Here is a 12068-nt window from a genome sequence, read left to right as displayed (position 1 = left end):
ATTCTCCACAGAATCCTGAGAGAATCCTGAGAGGATTATCCACAGAATCCTGAGAGGATTCTCCACAGAATCCTGAGAGGATTCTCCACAGAATCCTGAGAGGATTCTCCACAGAATCCTGAGAGGATTCTCCACAGAATCCTGAGAGGATTCTCCACAGAATCCTGAGAGGATTCTCCACAGAATCCTGAGAGGATTCTCCACAGAATCCTGAGAGGATTCTCCACAGAATCCTGAGAGGATTCTCCACAAAATCCTGAGAGGATTCTCCACAGAATCCTGAGAGGATTCTCCACAGAATCCTGAGAGGATTCTCCACAGAATCCCGAGAGGATTCTCCACGGCATCCTGAGAGGATTCTACAATATCCCATCCCGCCAAACTTTTCGAATTTTCCTTTAGCTCAAAGGAAGGAACCTGAACCAACAAAACGCTCTTGTTCCTTTCATCCTTTGAGATCGTAGTCGGTCTAAACGTGCATCCCTTTGCGACTGATTTCCGAACACAAGAATCGAATTGCCCTACTTGCAACTTGTCCAAATCAATGGTCAACCTGGAGTCAGGAAAGTTAAAGAACTTTCCCCCTCCAACAACGTCAACGACCCTAGTGAATTCCGCTTCTTCGCGGAAAGTAGAGACAGTCGACACGAAAAATTCCTTGACGTTATGGATGAAATACCCATGTACCCATGTAGCTTTGACCGAAGCGTTATCGCGTGTCCAAGACACCAACGTACGCGAAAAAGCAAAGCCGCCACGTTCCGCCATTCCGAACAAATAAAAGAATTTCACGATTAAAAACTTTACCTCGAAGGAAATAAAAAGTATAGAATTGTAGTTTTAACTAGGAAAAAGTGAGTCGGCTTCTATGTCGGATGACAATTCCCCTTGACCACTCGGTCAACGTGTTTCTTTTAGCACTTCACATCATTTAAGATGATTTTTGAATTTATAAACTTCTTCTAACACTTCTACATCATTTAGTTTTGATTTTTAATTTATTAAGTTTTTCTAACACTTTTACATCTATGTTTCTTCCAACACTCGCGGAATCACTGTATTATGAAACGTCTTACACTAACCGAATCTAGAATAGAACTGACTCGCTATTTGTCCTCCTAGTCGCCGGCTAGCCTATCTTCTACGATCGACACTGGGAGCCGATGACGGTGTGAAGAGTTTCCCACCAAATTGTCAATTGTGGATGTTGGTTTTGGGGGATATGGTGTTGAAAAACGATGTTTTGCTGTTATCAGGAGCTACCTGAGCTGTGGTGCCTGTTGCTTTTCAGATTGTTTTTGTGGGCATTGGCAAAGTTGGTTTTATTGTGCGATGGTTGGTTGTCCAATGTACTGGAATCACGCTGCCCAGTCATGTTATTACACACGGTTTTGAATGACTACCTAGTTGCTCTTGGTGACAACCACATATTACTTGTTACTCAAACGTCTTCCGTTGCTCCTCCCTGGAGCCACCAATAAGGTTGCTTCCGGAAGCTATTTTGTTCTTCAGTTATGGAGATCAGTTACCGCAATGGGTCAACTGGGATGACCTAGAGAAGCTTCTTCGATTTTTGGAAAAATTGCGTTCGAGGATTATCCTTTATTTGCGCAATTCTTCGTCCGCTAGGACCATCAGCGTGGTACTTGTAAAGAGTTTCTTTGCCTTCTCTTGTAAAGCGTTGATTGTTGGCTCGCTTGAGTGTTTGTCACCTGAGCAACTTGTTGAATTAGCTGTTCGGGTGCAATTTCTGTAATCTGATCTTGAGCAGATGGGCCATTGATCATTGATTGGTTTATGAAATGTTTTTTCAGATTGCTCTCTTTGAAGTTTGGTTGCATTATAATGATCTGAAGCGTGCGTACATGCGGAGAAAGAGTAACTTGGTTTATTATTTCTTGTAAGAGCTGCGATTGGGTCACTTCGTAGGTTTTCATGATACTATTGGCGCAAGCCTTCATAATATCGTCAAGTATTACCTTTGCTCGGATATCCGATAATATCGTATCACAGTTTTGTTAGAATTCCTCCACACTAAGATTTCCTTGTTGTAGATAAGGAATCTTGCTGAGAATTGTAGACAGATCGTGAATCTGTCCTTTAAGGTTTGTTTAATAACGTCCCAATCACAAGGGGTATTACTATTGAGATCACTTTGTGAGGCAAAGATTTTAGCTTATTGCAGTTTTTGATCGACTAATGCGATCCATTCTGGTAAACTCTTTACATCTTCATCATAACTCCTGTACTAATTTTGAAATGTCTGGTATCCGAGACACGCGTACCACGCTAGCACGTCGTCTGATTTCACTTTCTTCATGATGTTCTTCAGGCTCCGGCAAAACAATGTCCAACCGTCACCACTTTCGCCGTTTCGTTAAGATGTTTCACTAAAAGTTCAGCTGTTTGAAAGTCTTCGTATCTCAGAGTGTTTGAGTCGATGGCCAATGCTATCGTTTTAACATGGAAACACTTTTCCATTGCTCCGTACGCAAAGTAATGGTTTTCTAGTTTTTTAAGGAATGGTACATATGGTAGTAACTTTGCCCATTTTCCTTCTTCCATGGTGATAAAATATTGTTCAGTTCGTTAAAATGGCAAATCGGGCTTTTACAACATTATCACTGTATTCTTTTAATTCCACTGCACAACCATATATTACCAATATTAATAATAGCAATGCAACTGATGTAAGTGCTATTGCGGTCACTACTGTGTTCATCGTGTCACACGATCGTGGAAATATTGCTCTTCAATTTGCTTCTTCCGATTTGCTTTTCCGCACGAATGTCTACTTCTCTTCAAAGCCACTTCCATATAACGTAGAGGGTTAGTCCCACTACTAGAATTAACAAACATCCAGCTATAAGAGACAGAGATGTTTCGTTTTTACTTGGCGAAATAACTGCACTTTGTTGGTTATTATTAACGATAACCTCTTCTTGCGATTAAGAACTACCGCCACCTAGACCGCCACCCATAGTCTAAAGCTTTCTTCATCACTTTTTCTGGAACTATCACTTTTTTCTCAGGCTCTCAGCCTACGGTCGCCATAACGCACTTTGTATACTTACACTTTACTTCGGGTGTTGAATCGCGGCTGTCATCAGAACAGAGTACTCGGTAACTCCAAGTTGTTGACTGAATCACAGAATGTGATCTGCTTTATTGAACTTCCTTATTTATATTCTGTAAATCTACACATGTTCTTAAAGTCTACACAATATAGTGAATGGTTTTCATGTGCGTAGCACATGTTTTGGGTCTTATGTTTAATGTATAATGTCTGTGGGAAAAAGGTCAGCAAAACGGGAATCGAATTTCTGCGTGGGCATGTACCACTTTGAGATTAATGAACTGTCGAACGAAATGGGTAAGCTCTTGCGAATGATATTGCACAGTGCGTGTAAATTGATATTTCTGTTTGTTAACTCAGACGTTAGGCGCCTTGGTCATGTAAGGTGTCATATTTCTGTTAATCATTGTAATACTTGTTGAGTGCAATGCTCTTGAGTATGGCAATGATTTGCTGTTATGGTTGTTTGGAAGATAACCTGCTAATTTATGTTTCCTGCTACAGTACTCTTCACTGTCCTTTAGTTGTTCAAACTTCCGGTCGATCTCCTGAAAGTATTCCACTAGATAGATTTCCTCGATCAAGATGGACATTCTGCACTTTTTTTTATTACTTTGCTGTTTTCAACAACAGCAGCGCCTTATTGTTCGTATTAGAGATTATGATGAATCTCCTCTCTGGAGCCACCATGTAAGTTTACGGTATCGCATAGTTCGAAACGAATATAGCGAATATAGCAAATTGCGCGAACGATCGCCTTATTCCGACTAGCTTCAGTTCTCTAGCGATATCCGCTTCTAGTAGAGTTAGTGACGAGCTGTGTTCTAGGGAGGCATAAGTACTTATGACTTTATCTTCGTTTCGTAATGTTACAAGCAATACATGGTAATGTACCGTTATCGTTTTCACGTCATTATTACGATTGTTCACCGATCGTTGTTCAATCGTGACTTCTTCTGTTGGAGGGTGGTGCAATCGGTGATGCCTTCTTGCACATCCCTTGATATAACGCTCAGCAGTTTGTCTACGTTGATTTTCTTCTTTGCTGGTGAGTCTTTTGCTGGTTTTAGCCACTGGCGCCCGCATTATTGTGCGTTGGTGGAATTTCGTTGCTGTTCATCAGCACTTCGTCACTTTTGCAATCATCGAGGTTGTTCTTCGTTTTATTAGGCAACGATACCGACACTGTTATTTCTATTCGTCCACTTTTTCAGCTTGTAACTTGTACTGTAACTCCCTTCACCCATGGTACTCGTTGGGTACTCAAGTTCTCTGAAGTTAGGTTCGTTGCACATACCTGGATTAGCAGCACCAACGACTGTGCTCGACACGGCCACCAGCCGCCACTTCTCCGTCGAAGGACCACGGCACTATGCCGAACGCTCGTGAAACTGTCCGCCGTTACAAGTGGACGAAAAGGCCATGGGCTCTTCTAGGTTATGAGATGCAGTTCAATTTCTTCTCTGTACATGACCTCAATTATGTCATTTGAAACGTTTTGCTGTTCGATGATATCTTTGAACTGATATTTTCCAGCAGTGTATTCTGTTGCTTACTTCGGAAAATTGTTGACAAGAGTTACGTTAGAGAAGGATAGTTATCATTTGTATATAGTTTTTGTAACTCTTTCAATAGTTTGTCATGTTGTTGTTGAATAAAAAATAAAATAATTTATTATTATGTCTTGTCGTTGTTCATTTGTCACGTCTTCTATTTGCAATTGCGTCAGAATAAAGTGACCTTTTTGATTGAAATGTTTTCTGTAAACCTCTTGGATTATTTGTTCTGGCGCCATTATAGCCGTTTATCGGTCGTCATGGTATTTTAGTAAAAGGTCTTTAATGACGTTTTCGTCGTAGTTGTTTCGGCAAATTATTGTCCGTCAAAAGTTCGCAAACGGTTTCTCAGTTATATCGGTGTTTAGCCTGGATAGACAAAAAAACTATCTGATTTCTATAATAGTTTATCGGCCTTTCCACGAAATGTATATAGAAATCGTCTGAAGAGTCCGCTGAATGGATCGTGTCACCATCTGACTCGTTTCCTGGACCTCATTATCTGATTGGTTTCCTTCGGTTGGTGGTTCAGTTGCTCTGCTTGATGAATCGGAATCTGGTGCTTCTGAATCGCTACCTAAAACGGGAGAATTAGTGTTATTCACATTGATCTAGCAATTGTTTTCGGTTTTCCTACTTAACGCGTCTGCGACAACGTCAGTTTTACCTTCCTTTTACATAATTGTGTACGGGTTTGTATGACTAGTTGCTCTTGATGACAACCACATACTGCTTGTTACTCAAACGTCTTCCGTTGCTCCTCTCTGGAGCCACCAACAAGGTTGCTTCCGGAAGCTATTTTGATCTTCAGTTAGAGAGATCAGTTTCGCAACCGGTCAGCTGGGCAGGCCTTGAGAAGCTGCTTGAATACACTAATTTTAGGAAAAAAATGCTTTCAAGGGTCAGCCTGTATGATCCTTGGTATGATACGCTCCTCAATTTCAGTTCTGTACATTGCCTCAATTATGTCGTTTAAATATTTTGCTGTTCAATGATTGTCAAGCTGATGTTTTCCAGCATTCAAACATTCGTGTTTAAGTTCTTTAGTAACATAAAGACTCATTTATTGTTTTTTCCTTCTTTGACACTTTACATCAAACACATTTATTGTTTTTTTTTCTGACATTTTACATCTTTTAGTTTGATTTTGAAATTTCTAAGCTTTTATTTGCACTTTACATCTATGTTTCTGTAACTTACCGGAATTCGCTGTTTTGTTGTCCTGAGTTTTGAAGGTTATTGGAATTGGAATGAGCTTTTTCCTTGGTACGTCAACTTTTTTGGATTTAATAACCCTAATATGTCTGTACTCAGGCTCGAGTTCTTTGAATTGAGTATCCTCGATACAAGGCAAGGCTTCCTTTCGATTTCCATTGAATTGAGGTATAATCTTGATTTGATCTGGGATATGTAAACTTGTAAAGGGATTCTTTGCCTTCTGTTGCTATTAGGCTCGCTTAAGTGTAGGTCAGCTGAGCAACGTGTTGAGTCAGCTGTTCGAGTGTAATTCCTGTAACCCGAACTTGAGCGCATGGCTCATTGATTGGTTTTTGAAGTGTTTTCAGATTGCTCTCTTTGACAGCACGGCGTCAATTTTTGCAATTGTTCGTCCGTTAGGACCATCAGCGAGGCTGTTGTCTGTGTGAAGAATTAGCCTAAGTTAAAATTCACAAATAAAAAGAAATTAAAAAAATAGCCAGGCTGTTTCTTGGCTACGGTGCCGACACTGTTATTTCTATTTTGTTCACTTGTTCATTACTGCGCCACTTCAGATGCAGCTTAAGGCTATTCTTATTCTGCGTTTTGGTAAAAAACATGTTCGATCTGACATTTGCACGTTTTGCTTTGGCATCTTTCTAACCTCGCTTTTCGTCAGCAGACATTGCCGGGATTCTTCCTTCACGGTAAACAACACGCTGTAAGCATTCGATCCGTTATTTGCACGAAGCAAAACAAAAGCAACGGGATCTTTCTAGTTCAGTTTTTCATCAGCGGACATCGCTGGGATTCTTCCCTCACAGCAAACAACATTGCAGGGTTCGATCTGACATTTGCACGGAGTAAAACAACGGGATCTTTCTAACCTCGCTTTTCGTCAGCAGACATTGCCGGGATTCTTCCCCCTCGGCAAACAAAACGCTGCAATCGTTCTAATCGACTTTGGTCGAAGTAAAATAACATGAACTTTCTTACCTCAGTTTTCCGTCAGCGGACATTGCCGGAACTCTACTCCACGGAAAACATCATACTGTAAGCGTTCGATCTGACCTTTACACTAAGCAAAACAACGGGATCTTTCTAACCTTGCTTTTCGTCAGCGGAAATTATCGAGATTCTTCCTCCACAGCAAACAACACGCTATAAGCATTCGTGCCGACATTTATACTAAGCAAAACAACGAGATCTTTCTAACCTCGCTTTTCGTCAGCAGACATTGCCGGGATTCTTCGCCCACGGCAAACAATACGCTGCAAGCGTTCGATCTGACATTTGCAGGAAGCAAAACAACGGGATCTTTCTAACCTTAGTTTTTCTTTACGATTCATATCTGTACATATTCAAATTTACGTTGACATGCAATGCGAAAATGCATGCCTACTATGATCAAATAATATGTAACCTACTCTCGTCTAATTTGAGCAAAAGTCCTGATTGGTTTTGATACAAAACTCGTTCACGTAATATTTTTTTTAAATTTTATCTTATTGTTTTTTGTTAAATTTGACAATGAAGTTCCCTTATACTTCCCCTCTAAACAATTCTAATGTTGTTTCATGCTGTTGTAGTGTTTCTAGTATTGCTGCACGTATGGTTCGAACGCATGTTTACTTTTTTATGAGAGTATGGGAGTAAAAACATTCTAAAAGGGTTTTTCGAGAAGTTTGTTTTAACTTTTAATTTTACTCAAGTTACTCAAGTTCTCTGAAGTTAGGTTCGTTGCACTTACCTGGACTAGCAGCACCAACGAACGACTTACCCAGAGCCAACAACTGTGCTCGACACGGCCACCAGCCGCCACTTCTCCGTCGAAGGACCACGGCACTATGCCGAACGCTATAAACAACACGCTATAAGCATTCGTGCCGACATTTATACTAAGCAAAACAACGGGATCTTTCTAACCTCGCTTTTCGTCAGCAGACATTGCCGGGATTCTTCGCCCACGGCAAACAATACGCTGCAAGCGTTCGATCTGACATTCGCAGGAAGCAAAACAACGGGATCTTTCTAACCTCAGTTTTTCTTTACGATTCATATCTGTACATATTCAAATCTACGTTGACATGCAATGCGAAAATGCATGCCTACTATGATCAAATAATATGTAACCTACTCTCGTCTAATTTGGGCAATAGTCCTGATAGTTTTTAATGCAAAACTGTTTTACATAATAAAATGTTTTTCATTTATCTTATTGTTTTTTTTGTTAAATATAATTTGAGAATGAAGATCCCTTATACTTCCCCTCTAAACAATTCTAATGTTGTTTCATGCTGTTGCAGTGTTTCTAGTATTGCTGCACGTATGGTTCGAACGCATGTTTTCTTTTTTTTATGAGAGTATGGGAGTAAAAACATTCTAAAAGGGTTTTTCGAGAAGTTTGTTTTAACTTTTAATTTTAATTATTTCAGCTCACTCTCAACTTCCATGTGCTATTTTCTTTATTCGACTCACCGAATTACTCCTCGATGCTGCTCTGCTGCTTCGTTTCAAATACAAATCTTAAAATTTGTCCTTCAAGATGCTTCAGCGTTGTGTCGTGGTGCGACATGATACCTCTGCTTGTCGAAACTACTTGGCATCCGTTGTTTTCGGCTATAGCCCAAACTTGTCGTTGATTTTTTCTTCGTATGCACAAACTGCGGTAAAACTCGCTCAGCGTATGGGTTCTTGTGTTTCTTCACCACTATCATAAGTCTTACTTGTTCATCAACGTCTTCGGTTGCTCCTCTCTGGAGCCACCAATAATGTTGCTTCCAGAAGCTATTTAAGGACTGCATCTTTTTCTTTGCTTGCCTAATGCCTTCAAAAATGTCCTCTTGGCGGGACTTTAAATAATCTAGATTAAAATGGATTCGGATAATGTAATGTAGATTATGTAATCTTTTCGGGTTGAACTGTTCCTTGCTTAAATGAAATTTCTACTAATTTGAGCCTGTTGGCTCTCCAGAAGATTTATTACTCTATTATTTATTCTATTTTGAAACTGTTGGTTAATCAATCTTTGCTCATGAGTCAGTCTCATCCTAGATTTGATCACTATGATGGTTGATATGTTTAGTTAAATTGTTTGGCTGTGACATCTCTTCGCAACGAAGACGTGTTTCGATTGAAGGTTGGATACCATCTGCTATACTTTTTTTTTATAGTTATTTCCATCATTCACGCTTACATGTCGCGAAGCCAATTGGATGTTGCATCTAAGTCCGCTTCCAAGTCGCGTAGCACCAATCCAATCTATTCTACTCATATTATTATGTGAATTCTCTATATCCATCAGATTTTAATACTAGCTGCAGCTCAAGGAACACGCAATTTTATACTTGTTTCACCATAATTGGCATTTGTAACTCGATAATTCCTGACGGTCTCCCAAGTGCCGTTGTTAGAATCGCTTTTACTGAATCTAAAGCTCTAGCTACAACTCAAGGAACACACAATTTTATATTTACCTGACAAACATCTTGTCCCTTCCCAGTGAACACGAACAACACTAATCCGAGTTCACATAACTACGAATGAACAATTCCATCCTCGTCGCCAATTTGGTATTTCAGTAATTAAAATGGTTGATATCTTATAGGTGGTCTTGAAAAACGATCTTTTGCTGTTATCAGGAACTCCCTGAGCTGTGGTGTCTGTTGCTTTTCAGATCGTTTTTGTGGGCATTGGCAAAGTTGGTATTATTGTGCGATGGTTGGTTGTCCAATGTACTGGAATCACGCTGCCTAGCCATGGTGTTACACACGGTTTTGAATGACTACCTAGTTGCTCTTCGTGACAACCACATATTTCTTGTTACTCAAACGTCTTCCGTTGCTCCTCTCTGGAGCCACCAATAAGGTTGCTTTCGGAATGCTATTTTGATCTTCAGTTATGGAGATCAGTTTCCGCAACCGGTCTGCTGGGAAGACCTTGAGAAGCTTCTTGGATTTTAGGAAAAAATGCTTTCAAGGGTTATCCTTTATTTGCCCAATTTTTCGTCCGCTAGGACCATCAGCGAGGTTGTTCTGCATTTTCTTTAACTACGATGCTGACACTGTAATTTTTATTTTATTTCACTTATATGTCCGAGAGGGTTATGGTCTTTCCTTGGCATGATACGCTCCTCTATTTCAATTCGGTACATTGCCTCAATTACGTCGTTTGAATATTTTGCTGTTCAGAGATTGTTAAGTTGATGTGTTCCAGCAAAACACACGTGATTAAAATTTGCATTTATTGTTTGTTCCTTCTTCGCCACTTTACATCTTATAGTTTAATTTTGAATTTCTAAGCTTTTTCTGGCACTTAACATCTATGTTTCTGTAACTTGCCGGAGTTTACTGTTTATCAAATAATTTAACAAGATTTTTGGAGCTTACGCCTTCCACTTCAATGAGGTCAGACCTCCATCGGTTACCTCTGTAGATGAAACGCCTGATCACCTCGAAGATACCCAGGTGATCCCAGTACAAAAGTACCGGATGATCCCAACCTAGGGCATTATAGGTTTGCACCTCCTCGGTGTCCGTCTGAGCGCCGAGCGAGCGGGTCAGTCGCCAACGGCGACACACCCAATCCTTCAGCTCTGGAAATATCTTGGACGCCGGTAGTTCCCCAATACAGATGAGGAAGACAATCCGGATTAGATATCCAAATCCCACCGCTTTCACCATATTGAAACGCCCTGTACCGTTCAGGGGCTCGTCTAAACTACTATACACAAGGATGTGATATCTCTTTTATTCACAATGTCCGTGTTTTTCACTACTGTAATTGATTTTACAGTTTATTTCGTTTTCTTAACTTCTAAATAAACAAAGCTATTACTTCCCTAAACTACTACACAGCTACGGTTCTGAATGAATTCACTGCTAACTGCTAAATCAACTAACTCGTCCGAACTGTTAACTCAAACTCTCGATTCTAACTCTGATCTGCGGACCCCGCTGTGGAATTCAACCGAAATGTCTTCTTCAACGTTGTCACCGAACTGTTCACCAACTGACTGAACTACTAAGTTTAACAATCTAGAGACACTTTTCACTTCTTCTTGACCCGACTACTAATTCCTACCTACAGCCTTAGGACAGTATCTAGAGGTGTCCCACATGGGATCTCAAGACTTATCCGATATGAATTTCCTAGCAATGCCCGAACCAGCTTGGGCGTGTCTAAAACTCCTACCATCGCTCTCGTCTTGCCGAAATAGTCACGATACTTCCTAACAATTGTAATGTTGTGCCTTATTGAACAACACTCGGCAGTGATATCGATTAAGAACCACGTTGTGCGTTGAGGTCCGAAGACCAAATTGAACTGATTTATTCGGCCTGGGAAGACCCCTTTTATAGGGCCAGCCAGACTGCCAAAAGCATATCATACAATGTGTCTAATGTTTGTACTGCTATCTGAGAGTTATTCATGCAGTATTCAGTTCTCTTGACTTGGATATTGTATGGAAGCTTTCTTACCAGTTCCTCTACTAGTCTATGATCCGATGATAAGTCCTTGTCTTTTTCGAGAAGCTTCACATTGCTTATGAGATTTTCGACGAGGGCTGTCGACATCTCGATCACGGCCGTTCTTGAATCCTTATTGACTCCTGTAAGCTCGGATAGTAATTCCTTGTATACTTGTTCCGGTCTTCCGAAATGCTCCTTCACGTAGTCTTTCGTTTAGTATCCGAGAAAGACTCTACCTATGTTCTAAACTTAAACTATTCCAAGTTTAGCAGTATCTGGTTAACCCAGATTGTTGGAGGAAAGTTTCGCTAGGACTCTGTCTTATACAGTGGCACTTGTACCTCAACATTATTCCGAGTCAATTTTATCCAACCTTAATTTTAGTTTTTTTTAGTAATTTCTGCATAGGACAATGTATCAAGGTCCGTAGCCAAGTACAGAAGCTTCTACTCCTCAAAAACGGCTAATCCTGCACAACTCCAATAATAGGAAATTATGTCTATTAATTTGGAAGATATTCAATATTCATATGAAATCTGTCGAATGGTTTGTCAGTGGTAGGTCTTGGCGACAGTTCGATATTGTATGGTTTCCGTCCATACTTGTGCGTATTGCACATTTTGCATGTCTGTGTCACCATTTTAATCTTGGACACCATTTTTGGAAAGAAATAACATCGTCTTAGCTGATTTTCAACCTCGGTTACTCCGCGATGGGCTCTGTTGTGTTCTTTATTTATTATTATGTTTTGTCGTTGTTCATTTGTCA

At 40.2% G+C, this 12068-nt stretch overlaps 1 long non-coding RNA gene across 1 annotated transcript; it reads left to right on the top strand.

Moving 5' to 3' along the window:
• Positions 1–367: 367 nt before the first annotated feature.
• Positions 368–7915, top strand: LOC134284720 (uncharacterized). Its single transcript, XR_009995901.1, has 2 exons — positions 368–4358; positions 7565–7915. It is a non-coding gene; the product is annotated as an uncharacterized LOC134284720 (long non-coding RNA).
• The last annotated feature ends 4153 nt before the right edge of the window (positions 7916–12068 follow it).

Source organism: Aedes albopictus, unplaced genomic scaffold (genome assembly GCF_035046485.1).
Source record: "Aedes albopictus strain Foshan unplaced genomic scaffold, AalbF5 HiC_scaffold_621, whole genome shotgun sequence".
NCBI lineage: Eukaryota > Metazoa > Arthropoda > Insecta > Diptera > Culicidae > Aedes > Aedes albopictus.
Note: the sequence above shows the minus strand (reverse complement) of the source record. Positions and strands in the feature narration are given on the sequence as shown.